The following is a 9445-nucleotide window of genomic DNA, read 5'->3' as shown; positions in this document are numbered from 1 at the left end:
TTGTCATGATGTCCAATTTTTTTAGACCTACAAACTACATTGTCTTTTCTCTTAGAGTTGATAAATAGGGAACTAAATATGTATGTTTCCACTTCAATGACTTAGTAGGTGTGATTATATCAAGTTATTGAGTTTGATTAAAAGAAAAATGTAGGATAACTAAGGCGTGTGTTACTTTTCCTTGTATACACACCCTATCTCAAACAAGGACTACCAGCCCTCATTTTTCCCAAAGCTTTGTTTAGGTCTGTGTCTTTTTTCTCTTCTTTGTTTTCAAAGTTTTTTTGGTGAAAATTTTGGATTTTATCTCTACACTTAAAATATTAGAAAGCATCTTGCATTCTAGAAATTTGGCTAGTAGCAATATCAAGACTTACTTAGGATTGAATAAGACCAGAGTAGTAAAGTTAAAGTGTCATTAGGATGACCAACTTCCTCTTGGTATCATAAAATGAAAAAGGAATAAGGTTTTGGTTGCAAGCTTATTCCTAATTTTCATTGAGAAACGTATTATAAATCAATAAAGGAATAAAAATAAGTGTGCAATTACATTTTAGTAGTGATGTCCTCATAAGATAGCTCCAACGATCTAGTCAGTAGTTTGGGACATTACGCATGGGGGATGGCTAAGACCTTTGAGTTCTCATGATGCTATTATGGTTGGGAGAAACCATGAATGAGTTTTGTTATTTTGGTACATTGTGATGTTGCTTCTGTACACTGCAATATTACTTTCAATATGTAATGCCCCGCCAAGGGATCCAAAGAATAAACCTAGAATTTCACTAAGTTTAGTAGCTTTTTTTTTTTTTTTTTGAAAGTAACAACCATATATAACTTATGCACAATAACGGAAGCAATAGTAATGTCCATCTAAATGTAAACATAACATACATAACAAATTACATTCTTTAAGATCCCTTAACGTTGAATTACATCTAAAAAACATCTAACATACATGGATCCATCTAGTACAATATCCACATGAAATAATAATGATAAGTCCAATGTTTATACATTATATTTCAAATGCTCAATCATCCACTGTACATGTCACAGGGTATAACAAGCTCAAAAGAATATACATACGTGAAATAAGATACATCATCCTATTCTAATCCATGATACATCAAAGTAAAGATAATCACATGATACACATGATACATCATCATAGAAGACATATACATCCATCATAAAGATCAAACATAATAAACTAAGTGCACGGTTCCTTCCAACCGTTAATAGCATCATTAGACCATCGTGGATCATAGCTATCCCTCTGTGCATAACATTCCAAATCATCGAAGAGATCATCGGTATTAACATAGTAGGAATGTCACTCCTAACATATACAACATCATATGTAGAAAGTAATCTAACATGCAAATAAAAGCATAAGATAACATCATCTAACATATGCTAATCATCAATGAAAGGATACATATCCACCATCATGAAGGACGCATCAACCATGATGTCTCAATGAATCTCAAATGATAAGAGTGGAAAATACACTACCACCCAACCGCATGGTACCTAAGTGGTCAACTCCCACCGTGCTGAGGAGATAATCTCAAGTCCCAAACAGGCTATCAAAAATCACATATCATAAATCTCTATAAGTCGAGGAATCCTAAAAGTATACTAACTCAAAGGTTCCAAACACAAAATCAACATCTAATCCTAGAGGCACATAATGACATGTAGGAACCTACTATGCAAGCGGGAAAGTGTCATCGCATTTATCACTTACAAGTTACCCTAGCAATTAGCTAAACTCTACGGGTCCATACTGATCTCATGCGGCCACTAGTATCCTCTCATACTGACAAGGCATACTAGAGAATGCAAGGTCGCAACCATGCATTCTCACTACTCCCATCCTAGCCTGTACAAGCACTCAAGGCATGGGCGAGAACAAAACACTTATCTTTTTAGGTTCATTCAGTTAGTATTAGGTGTGAATGTTATCACTTATTAATCCAACTTACAATGAGTTACCCTGGCAGCCTCTTAGGGCCCCGGCCCCCATTGCAAGCCACTTCCCGTCACTGCATGCAGATATCCTACCCTAAGCTCATGGAATCATAAATCTCAAAATCACAAAAGATAATCCATAATAAAATCATCAAATATGCATAAAAGCATCAAATCTCCATGAGCAAACATCCATAGAAAATCATGAACACAACAACTCTCTATTGGCAACTGAAGTATCACTGATAATCAAAGTATCCAATGGTTCTCAATAACCAAAATATATCTCAATCGTACTAATAGAAGACTCCAAAAATGGTTGATTCAAACATGTCACAACATGACATCATCAAGAATAAATCCTCATTTCAGTCCCATCATGGCGACTAGAAAATAACCAAGGATAACTGATCGATGACTAAAAATAATGGTTAAGTCAAGTGTCTCATAAATAAGAATTTCAACTATAACAATCAGTAATCACATCCAATACATAGAGCATTGCATCACATAACCATGGTTGGGTTTATAAAGATCGAGATTAAAACATCATCATGACATCACAATCACATAACCCCCAAGCCTCTGGTAGACGTCCTATAATTGGTCAACACTAGTCAACCCAAAACCCAAAACAATAGCATAAAGAATACACAATGCAAACACATGTTTTGGTTTTGCTAAGTTTACAACTTAAATTTAAATGCAAAAGTCTCAGTTTACGTTTCCAAGTTTAGAGAAAGAATTGGAGGAACATTTATACGTTTTGGATGAACACAAGTATTCTTTACAATCCATCTTTTAATTATAATTTTAATTCAAAACGTCCCCCACCAAACTAACAATTAAATTTCTTATAAACAATTAATTTAAACCATGAACCTTTGATATAATTCATTTATCAGTTATACAATTATAAATCAAATTAATATTAATCATATTTACATATTATATATATACTTATACGTATATAAATATAAATATAAATATATAAATATATATATATATATATATATATATATATATATATATATATATATATATATATATATATATATATATATACAGATATAAATTAATATTACATTATATAAAATTGAATTAACAAATTCGATTGATGCCACATATAAAATTTTAATAACAATTAAAAATGATGGCAAATGTTGTAAACATTTGCATAACATAATAGTCCGCTAGTACGCAGGACCCTGCGGTTGCAGGGCCTGCGACATCAGTGGTACTGCGTACCACTGCTGTCACAGTACCTGTGACGGCGGTACACTGCAACTGCAGTGGGGGCGCGGGTCTCGTCCCCCCCGACTTAATGTATAATGTGTATATCATTTTTTAAAAAAAATCGCTTACGCGATTCCCATTCGGGTTTTGCGATTTGGTTTTAACGTTTCTTAAAACGTTTTCGCATAAAATATATTAATTGATTTTAACAAATATATATTATATATACATATGTATATATATATATATGCAAAATTATATATATATGCAAAATTTTATATATATATATATATATATATACATATATACATATATACATATATACATATACATATATACATATATACATATATATATATATATATATATGTATATATATATATATGTATATATGTATATATGTATATGTATATATGTATATATGTATATATGTATATATATATGTATATATATGTGTATATATATATGTGTATATATATGTGTGTGTGTGTGTGTGTGTGTGTGTGTGTGTGTGTGTGTATATAATTTCATATATATATATATATATATGATTTCATATATATATGTGTGTGTGTGTGTGTGTGTGTGTGTGTGTGTGTGTGTGTGTGTGTGCATATAAATTGACAAAATATGTATATAAATTTCAATTTTCAGAATTTCTCCATAAACCTTTGATCTCCAAAAATTTCCAGTAATTAATCTAATGGGTTTGACTATGAATCTCAACCCTAACCCTGTGTTCTTTTTAGATCTATGCATATAAAATTCTCAAATAAATTAAACTACCCATATTGAGAATGCAGACAATAAAAATATGAAATTCCTCAGAAGACATATGGAAGACACGAAGAAGACAGGGAATGCATGATGCGGAAATAGCATAACTAAAATCACAAGAATCTACCCAGATTCTGATGCTAAATTGCTCTTCCTCAAAAAACCTGCAGAGCAAGCTCCTCCCTTCTTCAGAGTTCTCAAGTCCTCCAATGCTTCAATTGCACTCCAAACGCTATCTCTAAGCCTCTAGGAATGCCTGAATATAAAGAGCTCTCAGGAAACACCTAGAATGCTTCTAGAAACAACTAGAAGGTGTCACCAACTAAGCATGGGTCTTTTCCAACCTTCAAGATGGGTCATAGGGTTGTAGACACCATGTGCTTAATTGATGCACTAACCCCTGTGTTGTTGACACATGAGAAATAGAAAAGTGCGTTAACTCCCATGCAAGCTTATAACTCCAATTCACTTTTATATAATTTTCTATTTAAATATTTATAACTTTCATTTCAATTTTTATAACTTTTATTATTATTATTTATTTATTACTTTATTATTATTAATTTTAATTTTCTAATTTTCTTTTATTTAATTCTTTTTCCTCAATTAATTCTCATTTAATTAATTATAATCAAAATATCAAGTACATGATATTTTATATTAATTTTCTCTAATAATTAACTTATTAATTAAATCTATTTATTAAGACTTAATTAATAAAAAATTCACCATAGACCTCCAAGATAAAATATGAAAACCCATCATAGAGAAAATCACACAAACTCAGTCTAAAGGGTTAAAAATCACAAATTATGTCATCCGACACATTCGGTGGATAAAATATCCAGATACTTGTCCTACCTCACTAGGACAATTGGCTTAAAGGTTTGGGATTAGAACTTGAGAATTTATCTCCCTTCTCTTATCATTGAGATAGTATAATAGGGTACGCTCATCCTGGCAATTCAGGGAAGTCGATACTTGGTACCTGCAACCTGCAGAAAACTCATGCATGTACATACAATATATATAATGCTAAGCTAAATAGACAATGGCAGGAAGTGGTGCATCGTGTAGATCCTGACTAAGTAGGTGACTACGACTCCCTTCCTTAACCACATCAGAAACACCATACAATAAGAAAACATGCACATCATACACATGCAAGTATGGGGTAAGTATCCATAATAAAAACACATAAGGTAATAAACCATCCAACTATTCATCAATAATAACTGAAAACAATATAATGATCATCATGTATGCATGAAATGTAAAGTCTAAATGATCTCATCACATAACCACTGAATCCATAACATAATGTCTGATAGTGTCAAAACAATACCACTAATCCATCTACATAAAACTAGTCCATCATAGTCTGATAATAATAGCAACATCATGTCCAAAAAAGATGTGAACAAGGGTAGGCACCACATCCACCCCCCCTTGGGTTAGGCTTACTCCTGGAAGCCTATAAACAAGTAGGGATATAACTCCCTCAATCTAGCTGCATCCTCCCAAGTAGCTAAAGAATCATCAGTAAGGTCCCATTGGATCCTTACCTGCTCGATGGTTTGACCCCTAAGGGTCAACTCCCGCTGCTCCAGAATATGAACCGACTCCAAAGCCAGCTGCCCATCCTCTACCTGCAACGCATTCCAATCAAGAACATGTACAATATCAGGGATATACTGCCGAAGCACTGAAACATGAAAAACATCATGAAGGCGAGCTAGGTTGGGTGGTAGAGCAAGACGATAAGCAATCGGGCTAATCCTCTCTAGAATCTCGAATGGTCCCACAAAGCGAGGTGCTAGCTTAGAACCCTTTCCATATCAGATCAGACTCTTTCACGGTCGCACTCTCCAGAAAACCTTATCACCCACCGCAAACTGCTTATCAGTCCTATGAGCATCAACATCTTTTGCCTATCCTGTGCTGTAGTCAAGTGCTCACGGACACACACTACCTGTTGCTCCATATCACGAAGCATCTCAGGACCCAATAGGATGCAATCCTCAAGGCTGTCCCAACTCAATGGTGTATGACAAGGACGTCCATATAATGCCTAAAATGGTGCCATGCCAATAGAACTATGATACTCGTTGTTGTAAGCAAGCTCCACCAGGTAGAGATAGTCCTCCCAATGTGTCTGCCTATCCATCACATACATCTATAACATATCCTCCAAAACCTGATTTACCCTCTCTGTCTGACCATTAGTCTCTGGATGATATGCCGAACTAAAGTTTAATTGCGCTCCAAGCTCATGCTGCGATGATGTCCAGAATGCAGATGTGAATACAGGATCCCTGTCAGAAATGATCTTTCTAGGAAAACAATTTAATCTCACAATGTCACGTATGAAGACATTAGCTACAAAAACTATTGTGTAGGAAGACCTAATCAGTGAAAAATGTGCCACCTTAGTCAATTGATCAACGGTGACCATGATAGCATCATGACGTCGAACTATCATAGGTAATCTTACAATGAAATCCATGGAGATGATATCCCACTTCCAAGAAGGAATGAGATTTGCCTGCAAAAGTCTAGCTGGGTGCTGATGTTCTGCCTTAACTCTTTGACACTCAAGACACCTAGCCACAAAATCAGCAATATCTGACTTCATCCCCGACCAAAAGAACAAACGTCTCAAATCAGCATGCCTCTTCTTGACACTTGGATGTGCTGAGTAAGGTGTACGATGGGCTTCTGCCAGTATCAAGGTGCGAAGCTCATCCAAAAATGGCACATAAATCCTCCCCAGACGTCTTAAAAGACCATCTGATTCTCGAACATACCTTACAAACTTACCTTCCAAAGATCTTCCTGAATCTATCTCTTTGCACACTTCCTGATACCAGGAATCCATAGGAAGTGCCTGAAGAATCCGACTCCTCAAATCCACACTAAGGGTCATCGATGATACCACATGTCTCCTGCGACTCGAAGCATCCGCCACCACATTCTCCTTACCTTGACTGTACTTAACCTCAAAATCATACTCGCATAAAAACTCCATCCATCACCTCTGGTGAGCATTCAAATTAGGCCGAGTAAAAATGTACTGAAGACTATGATGATCGTGGTGTAGCTCAAATCTGTGCCCCAACAAGAAATGTCTCCACCTTGTCAAAGCATGAACTACCGCTACTAACTCAAGATCATGTGTAGGATAATTTAACTCATGATCCTTGAGCTTGCGTGATTCATATGCAATCACCCATCCATTCTGCATCAACACTGCCCCAATCCCTTCAAGAGAGGCATCTATACACACCATGAAATCACCTTTCGGATCGGGTACAACTAGAATCGGTGCACTGGTCAAAAGCTCCTTGAGCTTCTGAAAAGCTTCCTCACATTTCTTTGTCCATACGAACTTCTTCCTTTCCTCTGAAGAGAAGTGATAGGATGTGCTATCCTAGAGAAGTTCTGGACAAATCTGCGATAATAACCGGCTAAACCCATGAAAGTAGAATCTCTGACACATTAGTCAGTGTCGACCAATCTATTATCGCCTGAATCTTTGCAGGATCCATTGAAATACCATCCCTTGAAATAACATGCCCTAAATACTGAATCTCCGATTTGAAGAATTCGCACTTAGCTGCATTGGCATAAAGCTGATTGTCTCTCAAACATTGCAATACCAACCGCAGGTGTTCCTCGTGCTCTTTCTGAGTCTTAGAATATATCAATATGTCATCAAGAAACACGAGTACAAACCTGTCTAGATAAGATCGAAACACACCATTCATCAAACTCATGAAAACCAATGGAGCATTAGTCAACCCAAATGGTACCACTGTGAACTCATAATGCCCATAGCGAGTTTGAAAAGCAATCTTGTGAATATCTGCTTCCTTAATGTGAAGCTGGTGGTATCCTGAATTAAGATCAATCTTGGAGAATACTGTAGCTCCCTTGATCTAATCAAATAAGTCATCAATCCTAGGTAAAGGATACGTGTTCTTAATAGTCACCATTTTGAACTATCTGTAGTTGATACAAAGGCACAAAGAACCATCTTTCTTCTTCACAAAGAGCACTGGAGCTCCCCATGGTGATACACTAGGTCGAATGTTCCCTTTGGCTAGAAGTTCCTCTAGCTAAAGATGTAGCTCACCCAATTCCTGTGTAGTCATGCGATAAGGAGCTTTAGAGATAGGCTCTGCTCTAGGAATCAGATCAATACCAAAGTCAATGTCCCTCTTTGGAGGCATGCCTGGAACCTCACTTGGAAAAACATCTGCGTACTCCTACAAAATTGGGTGATCTAAAGTCTCCCTCATAGGATCTTCCTCGTCAAGATCATTTACCATAACAGCAAATATCTGACATCCCTTACAGAAACTTCGCTTCAATTGCATAGCAAAAATCATCCGCAGAGATATAGGCCTTGGTATCCCAACTATCTGCACATCATTCCCTTGGTCATCTTGGCACAAAATAATCTTCTTCTTGCAATCTATACTGGCTCTATGAGATCCAAGCTAGTCCATGCCTAAAACCACATCATAGGAACCAAGGGGTATGACTCGAAGATCCACTGTAGTATCAAAGCTTCCTAAGCTAAGCCCACACTTATGAACTACAGAATCTGTGGAGACCTTAATGCTTGAGGCTAGTTCCACTTGCCAACCATGATCTTGCTTCACCGCATCCAGCTTACACTTAGAAACTATAGATGGTGAAATAAATGAATCTGTAGCTCCTGCATCAAACAATACTAAAAGAGATATACCTCTAATAGCACCTGTGGTCTCAACCATTGTTCCCTGATGATCTGCCTGATGCTGATCAGCTATTGCAAAAACTCTATGAGCTCTACCTGCATCACCAACTGTAGGCTCTGAAACTGTAGGTCTAGGTCCTAAAAATTGAGGTGCTCGCTAAGGACACTGAGCGGCATAGTGTCCAATCTGACCACATGGAAAACATTTTGTATTTCTGCCAGATCCTCTTCCCATAGGTGGTACATTTGATTGCTGACGACTGTTCCTGCTAACAAAAGACTGGTTGATTGGACTGATTCTATTTATTGCGTTGAGCATTGCGGTTGTTCTTGGTGTTAGAACCTTTGCCACCACCTTGAGCTTGAGAATTTGATCCCTTCTATTGTTGTGTCTGCTAAGACTGTTGCTGATACTGTTTCCCCTTAGAGAAAGAAAACTTCTTCTTACCACCTGAATTGTAGTTGCTTATAGACCCTGATGCTACTGGCGCTCCTACAAAACCACCTTGACCAAGGTTGACACTTTGCTCAACAAGGATAGCTCGATGTACCACATCCTTGAGGGTTTTTGGCTCAAATACCTTAACTCCCCCAATTATACGATTATTCAAACCCCTAATAAAGTGGTGTCAACTGAGCTGAATTTTCACTGAACCCTGAAAAATACATGAGCTCATAAAACTTACGCTCATACTCGGTCACTGACAAAGT

Source organism: Cupressus sempervirens, chromosome 3 (genome assembly GCF_028749045.1).
Source record: "Cupressus sempervirens isolate cs-2001-9-10 chromosome 3, ASM2874904v1, whole genome shotgun sequence".
Classification (NCBI taxonomy): Eukaryota; Viridiplantae; Streptophyta; class Pinopsida; order Cupressales; family Cupressaceae; genus Cupressus; species Cupressus sempervirens.
The sequence above is the reverse complement of the archived record's forward strand: the minus strand, read 5'-3'. Positions refer to the sequence as shown.